Source organism: Saccopteryx leptura, chromosome 8, assembly GCF_036850995.1.
Source record: "Saccopteryx leptura isolate mSacLep1 chromosome 8, mSacLep1_pri_phased_curated, whole genome shotgun sequence".
NCBI classification, from domain to species: Eukaryota; Metazoa; Chordata; class Mammalia; order Chiroptera; family Emballonuridae; genus Saccopteryx; species Saccopteryx leptura.
In genome coordinates, this window is record NC_089510.1 from 93,260,057 (window position 1) to 93,269,374 (window position 9,318).

General features: G+C 37.7%; 1 pseudogene; it reads right to left on the reverse strand.

The window, feature by feature from the left end:
• Positions 1 to 315, reverse strand: part of LOC136380061 (cytokine receptor-like factor 3) — a 52,547-nt pseudogene extending 52,232 nt beyond the window's left edge.
• Positions 316 to 9,318: the final 9,003 nt, after the last annotated feature.

Below are 9,318 nucleotides of genomic sequence, written 5' to 3' on the forward strand. Positions count from 1 at the left end.
AAAAATAAACAGAAGTGGCAAAACAGACAGAGGGCAGACACATGAGAGCAAATCCAAATGTGTCCTGGAAGATTGAGGTGAAATCTAATCCCAGCAACTCTTCTCCCAAGAGCACACAAATCCCTCTTCCAAATAATTCTCTGACAACATCTTGGTAGTGGAGAGTCTAAGGTGTGAGTTTGGTTGCATCCTATCCTCAATCACAATTACAGATGGCTAGTCACAAACAAACAAACCATAAACTAAGCAGATTACAAATCTGCTCTGCTTACCTCCGGAGGTTTTCCTGATGACTCCAAATGGGTGGCTGGGCATGCTGATTGTCTGAGGCTGACTGTCAGGCAGACAGAAAAGACCAGCAGGGCCCTGGAACATCTAGGTGGCACCTCCACTACTGGGTTTCTGCTCCTGGCAGTCAGGCCGAGGAGTTCAGCCACTCCTCTTGTGTTGCAAAGACAAAAAGACAAATGTGTCCAGAGGGTACTTATCTCACTGGGGCCTCCATTTGTTGTAATGGAACAGCGAGAAACAAACATCTTGCCACACAATCACTGAGCCAAATTAAGTAATTAGGGAGCCTTTATTAGTGAGCTATACATGCAGACCACATGAAGGCCAAAGCCTTTCAAATCAATGGATATCCATCTGCAGTTTGGAGTTAGGTTTTATAGGCAGAATTACATACTGCTTGAGGAATGGGGAGGAGAGAAAGCATAGCAGTAAAACAGAGCAGTGACACAAGCTTTCTTACAATGTTTATATATAGGGTTAATTCAGAAAGAAACATTCTGAGAACACCTGCAACTTTGTAAAGCTAGTCAAAGGCCACAGTCTGGGAAACCAGCCTCAAGGCCAGGAATAAGGAGTCTTTTCAGAAAGGGTAAGTTCTACTAAAAGTCTGTTTGTTTTAGAGAAAGTAAGTTTTGCCAAAAATTATTCATGTTAAGAGCTTTTCTTTTCCACACTTCAAAACAACCCTGAATTTAAGTCTTCTTGTATATATTAGAGAATTAAAGTAACAAGACAAAATGATGCTTTGAAAACTGGAGATATTTAAATACAGAGAATCACAACATATTGAGCATAGAAAGCACTGGGACCTAACTGTCATTGACTAAGTTTTGGAAGCTGAGCATGGACTAGCTTAAGAATTAAAATTTCTTAAGGGATCAGTCATATGGTTGCTTCCATGTCTTTATAGGTTTTGCATATAAGAGCTCCACAGTTTCTCATAGTGATGATCAGAGAAAAGTGTCTTCTGGCTGTTAGTAGCAAAAGGAAAAAGTATCATTTTAACTCTGCCCAGAATATCTATTCTCAGTAGCAAGATTCTGTCCTCAGGGGAGATTTGCTTTACTAGAAGCTAACATGTTGTAGGAAATAAAGCAATTATATAACTTGAGACTTTATACCTTCCCGTCACACACATGGAGAGGAAAAATCCTATGAAACTCATCTGAATGTGACATCCCAAAGACATTTGCCCATGAAAAAAAAAACTAAGATTTAATCATATGATTATGGAATATTTTCTCTCCTCTGTACTTTACCACCTTATACAGGACTCCAGTGTTACAATGGATTACAATTGAGAAGATATTAGAAAAAAACTACATGTCAAAGAAGTTTCTAGAGAAATCTTAAGGTAACAGTAGAGACATCAATAAAGACACTAGAGGAAACTGAATATATAGCGAACATTAAACATGGCCTGACTTTTAACAGATAAATAGAACAGCTCCTGGGAAAAGCCCTTTTATCTCTTTTGCTAATAATCAACAAATCATATTCAGCTTTCTTTCTTTTTTTTATATTTCTTTCTTTTTTTATAATAATTTTATTTTTTTAATGGGGTGACATCAATAAATCAGGATACATATATTCAAAGATAACAAGTCCAGGTTATCTTGTCGTTCAATTATGTTGTATACCCATCACCCAAACTCAGATTGTCCTCTGTCACCTTCTATCTTGTTTTCTTTGTGCCCCTCCCCCTCCCCCTTTCCCTCTCCCATTCCCTCCTCACCCCCGTAACCACCACACTCTTATCAATGTCTCATAGTTTCACTTTTATGTCCCACCTACGTATGGAATAATGCAGTTCCTGTTTTTTTCTGATTTACTTATTTCGCTTCCTATCATGTTATCAAGATCCCACCATTTTGCTGTAAATGTTCCGATGTCATCATTTCTTATGGCTGAGTAGTATTCCATAATGTATATGTGCCACATCTTCTTTATCCAGTCATCTATTGACGGGCTTTTTGGTTGTTTCCATGTCCTGGCCACTGTGAACAATGCTGCAATAAACATGGGGCTGCATGTGTCTTTACGTATCAGTGTTTCTGAGATTTGGGGGTATATACCCAGTAGAGGGATTGCTGAGTCATACGGTAGTTCTATTTTCAGTTTTCTGAGGAACCACCATACTTCTTCCATAATGGTTGTACTACTTTACATTCCCACCAACAGTGTATGAGGGTTCCTTTTTCTCCACAGCCTCTCCAACATTTGCTATTACCTGTCTTGCTAATAATAGCTAATCGAACAGGTGTGAGGTGGTATCTCATTGCAGTTTTGATTTGCATTTCTCTAATAACTAAAGAAGATGAGCATCTTTTCATATATCTGTTGGCCATTTGTATTTCTTCCTGGGAGAAGTGTCTGTTCATATCCTCTTCCCATTTTTTTATTGGATTGTTTGTTTGTTTGTTGTTGAGTTTTATGAGTTCTTTGTATATTTTGGATATTAGGCCCTTATCTGAGCTGTTGTTTGAAAATATCATTTTCCATTTAGTTGGCTTTCTGTTTATTTTGTTATCAGTTTCTCTTGCTGAGCAAAAACTTCTTAGTCTGATGTAGTCCCATTCATTAATGTTTGCCTTCACTTCTCTTGCCTGTGGAGTCAAATTCATAAAATGCCCTTTAAAACCCAGGTCCATGAGTTGAGTACCTATGTCTTTTTCTATGTACTTAATTGTTTCAGGTCTTATGTTTAGATCTTTGATCCATTTTGAGTTAATTTTAGTACAGGGGGACAAACTGTAGTCCAGTTTCATTCTTCTGCATGTGGCTTTCCAGTTTTCCCAGCACCATTTATGGAAGAGGCTTTCTTTTCTCCATTGTATGTTCTTGGCCCCTTTATCAAAAATTATTTGACTATATATATGTGGCTTTATTTCTGGACTTTCTATTCTGTTTCATTGGTCTGAGTGTCTATTTTTCTGCCAATACCATGCTGTTTTTATTGTCGTGGCCCTATAATAGAGTTTGAAGTCAGGTATTGTAATGCCCCCAGCTTCATTCTTTTTCTTTAGGATTGCTTTAGATATTTGGGGTTTTTTATATTTCCATATAAATCTGAAAATTTTTTGCTCCATTTCTTTAAAAAATGTCATTGGAAGTTTGATGGGAATTGCATTAAATTTGTATATTGCTTTGGGTAATATAGCCATCTTGATTATATTTATTCTTCCTAGCCAAGAACAAGGTATATTCTTCCATCTCATTATATCTTTTTCGATTTCCCTTAACAATGGTTTATAGTTTTCATTATATAAGTTCTTTACATTCTTTGTTATGTTTATTCCTAAGTATTTTATTTTTTTTGTTGCAATCGTGAAGGGGATTATTCTTTTGAGTTCGTACTCAATTGTTTCATTATTGGCATATAGAAAGGCTATTGACTTCTGTATGTTAATTTGGTATCCTGCAAACTTACTGTATTGGCTTATTGTTTCTAGTAGTCTTTTTGTGGATTCTTTGGGGTTTTCGATATATAGGATCATATCATCTGCAAAAAGTGATACCTTTACTTCTTCTTTTCCGAAATGGATGCCTTTTATTTCTTTGTCTTGTCTGATTGCTCTGGCTAGAACCTCTAGTACCACAATAAATAAGAGTGGAGAGAGTGGACAACCCTGTCTTGTTCCTGATTTAAGGGGGAAAGCCTTCAGTTTAGTGTTATTTAATATGATGTTAGCTGATGGTTTATCATATATATCGCCTTTATCATGTTGAGATATTTTCCTTCTATACCCATTTTGTTGAGAGTCTTAAACATAAAATTGTGTTGTATTTTATCGAAAGCCTTTTCTGTGTCTATTGATAAGATCATGTGTTTTTTGTTCTTTGTTTTGTTGATATGGTGTATTACGTTAACCGTTTTACGTATGTTGAACCATCCTTGAGATTCTGGGATGAATCCCACTTGATCATGATGTATTATTTTTTTAATATGTTGTTGTATTCGATTTGCTAGTATTTTGTTTAGTATTTTAGCATCTGTATTCATTAGAGATATTGGTCTGTAGTTTTCTTTTTTTGTGCCATCCTTGCCTGGTTTTGGGATGAGGGTTATGTTGGCCTCATAAAATGTGTTTGGAAGTATTGCTTCTTCTTCAATTTTTTGGAAGACTTTGAGTAGAATAGGAACCAAGTCTTCTTTGAATGTTTGATAAAATTCGCTGGTGTAGCCGTCAGGGCCTGGACTTTTATTTTTGGGGAGGTTTTTAATGTTTTTTTTCTATTTCTTCTCTACTAATAGGTCTGTTTAGGCTTTCTGCTTCTTCTTGACTCAGTCTAGGAAGGTTGTATTGTTCTAGGAATTTATCCATTTCTTCTAGGTTGTAGAATTTAGTGGCATAAAGTTTTTCATAGTATTCTACAATAATTCTTTGTATATCTACGGTGTCCGTGGTGATTTCTCCTCTTTCATTTTGGATTTTGTTTATATGAGTTCTTTCTCTTTTTTCCTTGGTATGTCTTGCCAAGGGTTTGTCAATTTTGTTGATCTTTTCAAAGAACCAGCTCCTTGTTCTATTAATTTTTTCTATAGTTTTTCTGTTCTCTAATTCATTTATTTCTGCTCTGATTTTTATTATCTGCTTTCTTCGGCTGGTTTTGTGTTGTCTTTGTTCTTCTTTTACTAGTTCCTTAAGGTGGGAAGTTAAGTGGTTCACTTGGGCTCTCTCTTGTTTGTTCATATATGCCTGAAGTGATATGAACTTCCCTCTTATCACTGCTTTTGCTGCATCCCATAGATTCTGATATGTCGTATTGTCATTTTCATTAGTCTGTATATATCTTTTGATCTCTGCACTTATTTCTTCTTTGACCCATTCATTTTTTAAAAGTATGTTGTTTAGTTTCCACATTTTTGTGGGATTTTTTTCCTCTTTTTTTGCAGTTGAATTCTAGTTTCAAGGCTTTATGATCAGAAAATATGCTAGGTACAACTTTGATTTTTCTGAATTTGCTGATGTTGTTTTTGTGGCCCAACGTATGGTCAATTCTTGAGAATGATCCATGTACACTGAAGAAAAATGTATACTCAGTCACTTTGGGATGAAATGTCCTGTAGATGTCTATCATATCCGTAGATGTCTATCATATCCAGGTGCTCTAGTGTTTTGTTTAAGGCCACTATGTCTTTGTTGATTCTCTGTTTGGATGACCAATCTAGAGCCGTCAGCAGTGTATTGATGTCTCCAAGTATGATTGTATTTTTTTCAGTTTTTGTTTTAAGATCAATAAGTAGCTGTCTTATATATTTTGGTGCTCCTTGGTTTGGTGCATATATATTAAGAATTGTTATGTCTTCTTGATTCAGTGTCCCCTTAGCCATTATGAAATGGCCATTTTTGTCTCTGAGTACTTTTCCTGTCTTGTAGTCAGCATTATCAGATATAAGAATTGCTACACCTGCTTTTTTTTGGATGTTATTTGCTTGGAGTATTGTTTTCCAGCCTTTCACATTGAATTTGTTTTTACCCTTGTTACTTAGATGAGTTTCTTGTAGGCAGCATACAGTTGGATTTTCTTTTTTAATCCATTCTGCTACTCTGTGCCTTTTTATTGGTGAGTTTAATCCATTTACATTTAGTGTAATTATTGACACTTGTGAGTTCCCTATTGCCATTTTATATCTTGCCTTCTGTTAGTATTGTGTCTTGTTTGATCCTTCGCTTTCATTTTTCTATCTTTTGTTTTTATTTGGTTGTATTCCATACATCTTTCCTCTGTTGCTATCTCTTTTATCTCATGTGCTTCTGTGGTGGTTTTTTCAATGGTGCTTATCTTTAAGTAATGAAAAGGGTTCCTACCCTGTTCATTGTAGTGAACTATTTTATGAGTACTTTTGCACTCCATCGTCCTTTGCTACTGTTACTCTCCATCTTTTATCCCCCTTTCTTTTTGTTGTTGTCACAGTTTAAATTTGGTTTTATTGTGTTCTTCTTGAAGCTTTTACTTGTGGCTCTGTTTTTTTTTTTGTTCTTTGTATCTGATTGGAGAACCCCCTTTAGTAATTCCTGGAGTGGGGGTTTTCTGATGATAAATTCCCTCATCTTTTCTGTATCTGTGAATGTTTTTATTTCTCCTTCATATTTGAAGGATAGCTTTGATGGGTATAGTATTCATGGCTGAAAGTTCCTCTCTTTCAGGACTTTAAATATTGGGGTCCACTCTCTTCTAGCTTGTAGAGTTTCTGCTGAGAAATCTGATGATAATCTCATGGGCCTTCCTTTATATGTTGTATTCTTCTTTTCCCTGGCTGCCTTGAGAATTTTTTCTTTGTCTTTGTATTGTGCCAATTTCATTATGATGTGCCTTGGAGTGGGTTTGTTGGGGTTAAGAAAACTCGGAGTTCTGTTTGCTTCTTGAACTTGAGGCTTTAGTTCTTTCCACAGGCTTGGGAAGTTCTCATCTATTATTTGTTTGAGTATGTTCTCCATTCCATTTTCTCTCTCTTCTCCCTCTGATATACCTATTATTCTCATTTTATTCTTTCTGATGGAGTCAGATAATTCTTGTAGGGCTACCTCATTTTTTTTAATTTTTGAGTCTCCTTCTTCTCTCTGTTGTGCCTCAAGTTGTTTGTCTTCTATTTCACTAATCCTCTCTTCTATCTGGCCTGTTCTGTTAGCTAAGCTTGTTACCTCGTTTTTCAGCTCGTGAATTGAGTTTTTCATCTCTATTTGATTTGTTTTTATAATTTCAATTTCCTTGGACATATATTCTTTGTGTTCATTGAGTTGTTTTCTGAGCTCCCTCAATTGCCTTTCTGTGTTTTCTTGTATATCTCGGAGGATTTTTAGGATTTCTATCTTGAATTCTCTGTCATTTAGCTCCAAGGTTTCCAATATATTAAATTTTTTCTCCATAGATTTTTCCTCATGTAGCTGTGTTACCTTTCTTTCTTTTGTATCCATGATATTCGATTTTCTCTTCCTTAATAGCATCTGAGGGTGGTTTTGTTGATAGTATTAATGAGATTTAATAAAGAGTAAAAAGTTAAAAAATAAAAAATAGAAAGGAGTTGGTTTTTTTAAAAAAAATTAATAATGAAATTAAGAAAAATAAAATAAAATAAAATTAAAAAAAAAAGGAAATTATTCCCCCCCTCCTTTTTTCCTCTCCTCTCCTCTCCTCTCTTTCTTGAGAAGATCTTGTAGTGAACTGTGAATTATAACAAACAATGCCTGTAATGGAGGGCCTGAATTGGGGAAAGTAATAAAGGGGCAAAAAAAAGAAAAAAAAAAGAAAAAAGAAGGGGGTGTGGACCCACAAAAAGCAAATAAGGAAAAAATTTGAGTCAAGAATAAAATGATTTGCTTTTAGGTGTTGGTTGACTAAGAGTTATGATGAGAGGAATAAGAGGAAAACAGAAAAATTGGGGGACAAATTAAAAAATTACTATTGTATTTAGTGAAACAAGAACTAGATAAAATGGAGAGCTAGGGATGGGAGCACTGCTAGTGAGTTAAAAAGGTGAAGTAAAAACCCCCCAAAATGCCACAAACATAAGTTTGAGTCCCCGATAAGATAATTTGTTTGTTATTGAGGTTTGAATGAGAGGAGATGTAAAGGAGAAAGGAAGAAACTAATAAAGAGGGAGAAAAGAAAGAGATAGAGAGAAAAAAAGAGGGAACCACTAAAATAAGAAAAAAGAAAAAAGAGGAGAGAGAGAGAGAGAGAGAGAGAGAGAGATTTAAGGGTTTTGGAGTACAACCCTCATAGAGAGAAAGGAAGAGGAGAGAAAAGATAATGGGAGATGTAACACTTATGGGTAGTGTAGTTTAAGGAGACGAGAGAGTAAGACCGGCAGAGAGTTAATCGGCCAAATTAGAGGAGGAAAAAAAAATATCAAGAATGAAGATAAGAGAAACAAATGAACAAATATAATAAAATGGGATAGTTTATAAAGTCTGCAGGTTATTCTTGCTTTTGAGAGATTATCTTCTTGCTTTTTCTTTTCTGTCCCTCTTCCTGGTCGGTGACTCTGTACCCCGGGTTCTGCCCCTTTGGCACGCTCAGGTAGAGGTTTGCAGTTGATAAGTCTCTATGGCGATGTCATGTATTGTGCTTTAGTCTCATTGGCAGTCTAGGCTCATTAGCATTTATAGGCTCTGACAGTAAGAGAGTCCGTGTTCCTGGAGCCTTTCTCCTAGTCTTTCCTTCCTCAATTCGTAGCCTGATAATCTAGCTATGGGGTTGCTGCTGCCTCTGCCTGGATAGTAAGAGGCTCAAAGAGCTGGCAATTCCCCACTCTATTTTCACTCAGCACAGGGCTCTGGGTAAGGCTCAGTCAGTCAGAGCTGCTAGCATAATCAGGCGGGGTTTCCACCCACTCAAAGACCTCTGGCTCTGCCACTCTGTCCAGTAACACAGGCGGGCACCCACTTCCGGGGCGCTTGGAGGAAACTCTCACTCACTATCTGTGCGCGCAGACCAGGATATCCGGCGCGCAGTCTCACGCTCTGAGTGAAACCCCCAACCGCATGGAAAAGTTGCAGCGTTGGAATTGGCTCTCGCTCCGTCCCCTTGAGCGGCTTTTGCAAGGTGCTGGGGCGCCCCGAGATTCTGCTTTGGCCCACCCAAAGGCCCCTGACTCTGCCCCTCTGTGCGATAACACAGGCGCGCACTGCCGAGGCACTCGGAGGAATCTCTCGCTCACTATCTGCGCGCGCAGACCAGGATATGAGGCCGGCCGTGTTTCCCTCTGAGTGAATCCCCTACCAGCACGGAAAAGTTCCAGTGTTGGAATTAGTTCTTGCTCCCCCCCTTGCGCAGCTTTCCCAGAGCTCTGGGGCTGCCCAGAGATTCCGTTTTCGGCCCACAGAAAGGCCTCTGACTCTGCCTCTCTGTGGGGTAACATGGGCACCCACTCCAGGGGCTTAGAAAGAAATCTCTCGCCCAATAGCTGCGCGCACCGACCAGGAGATCGGGTAAAATGGCTGTCCTGCTTGTCTTTCTTTCTTTGGGTTTGGCGCGAGTGTTAGCTTGTATTGCCCGGGTTGCCACAGGATCAGTTTTTCC